Here is a 1512-nt window from a genome sequence, read left to right on the forward strand (position 1 = left end):
TGTGTGTGTGTGTGTGTGTGTGTGTGGAGAAGATTACTGACATATTTTCAATTATAACATGGCTCATTTTGACAGGGCTTACTGGAAATGCTGTACCCATGTGAGCTTTTTTGGAATGCCTTTTGCCAGTAAGGCGGTCTCCACATGTTTCAGTTTGATGTCCCCCTCACTCAGACTTCCTGTCTCTCTTCAACAGGCTTCTTCTGAAGATGTGACTCGTGGATTACAGGCTGAACTCCAGATCGACATTTCTACGACATTACCGCCACGTTTCTCTCTGTGTCACGCCGTCGATTCTGGAATATGATTCGCTCATGGGGCTCGGCTAGCTCCACCCCTGGGGTCCCTTACCCCTCCTGTTCCGACCAATAGGAAGGCCATACTTTTTGAATATTAACCAAAAACTCGGAATATTTCCCTAAAAGTCCCGTTTAAGATCACGTTGGCTCTTGTTTCTATCGCCATCATGGAGCTGCAGTGGAACCCGACTCCCTGTTTCTTCTTCCTGCTCATGGCTACTTCCTACACTTGGCTCCTTCCTGTCACCCCCACTCAGCGAGTCCCTACAGACCCCCAGGCGGCCCCCGAGTACGCCCACTCTATCCGACTGGACGGGGACATCATCCTCGGAGGATTATTTCCGGTTCACTCTCGGGGGGACCGCGGCACACCCTGCGGGGAGTTGAAGAAGGAGAAGGGCATCCATCGACTGGAGGCCATGATGTTCGCCATAGACCTGATCAATAAAGACCCCGAGCTGCTGCCCAACATCACGCTGGGGGCCCGGATCTTGGATACCTGCTCCCGGGACACGTACGCTCTGGAGCAGTCTCTGACGTTTGTGCAGGCCTTGATCGAGAGGGACGGATCGGACGTCCGCTGCACTAACGGAGACCCTCCCATCTTCACCAAGCCGGATAAAATCGTAGGAGTCATAGGAGCCGCGGCCAGCTCCGTGTCCATCATGGTGGCCAACATCCTGCGCCTGTTTAAGGTAAGACTTTGATCTCCTCTCTTTTGTGTGTGTGCTTATTTCCGCCGTTTGCCCTCTTCCTCTCACTCATCATCGCCGGTGAGATAAAGTTCAATGATGACAGCCAATTAAAATGCAGTCTGTCTTCCAGTGCCACCTCTTCCTGTTACAATTCGGAGGGAATTTTTTTTTTGAGCTTGTGCATTTCGCTTTGGAAGCCTAAAGTGTGATTTTCTATCTCTTGTGTTTCGGTGCGTGTGTGAGAAGAGATATGTCAAGATGTGTCAAGTGATGGTTGAAAGGAAGGGGATTTGTGTGTGTGTGAGAATGTGTGTGTGCACAGCTTAGATCACTCCTGGCTTGTGGTCGAGCCAAATAAAAATGGCTGCCAAACATGGGTATCAATTACTGCTGAAATCTGTCAACAGCCACTTCATCCACTGTGGTGTGTGTGTGTGTGTGTGTGTGTGTGTGTGTGTGTGTGTGTGTGTGTGTGTGTGTGTGTGTGTGTGTGTGTGTGTGTGTGTGTGTGTGTGTGC

General features: G+C 50.5%; 1 pseudogene; it reads left to right on the forward strand.

Moving 5' to 3' along the window:
• The first annotated feature begins 176 nt into the window (after positions 1 to 176).
• On the forward strand, positions 177 to 994 carry LOC104946959 (metabotropic glutamate receptor 8 pseudogene; annotated as a pseudogene).
• Positions 995 to 1512: the final 518 nt, after the last annotated feature.

Source organism: Notothenia coriiceps, unplaced genomic scaffold, assembly GCF_000735185.1.
Source record: "Notothenia coriiceps isolate Sejong01 unplaced genomic scaffold, NC01 NC01_scaffold00011660, whole genome shotgun sequence".
NCBI classification, from domain to species: Eukaryota; Metazoa; Chordata; class Actinopteri; order Perciformes; family Nototheniidae; genus Notothenia; species Notothenia coriiceps.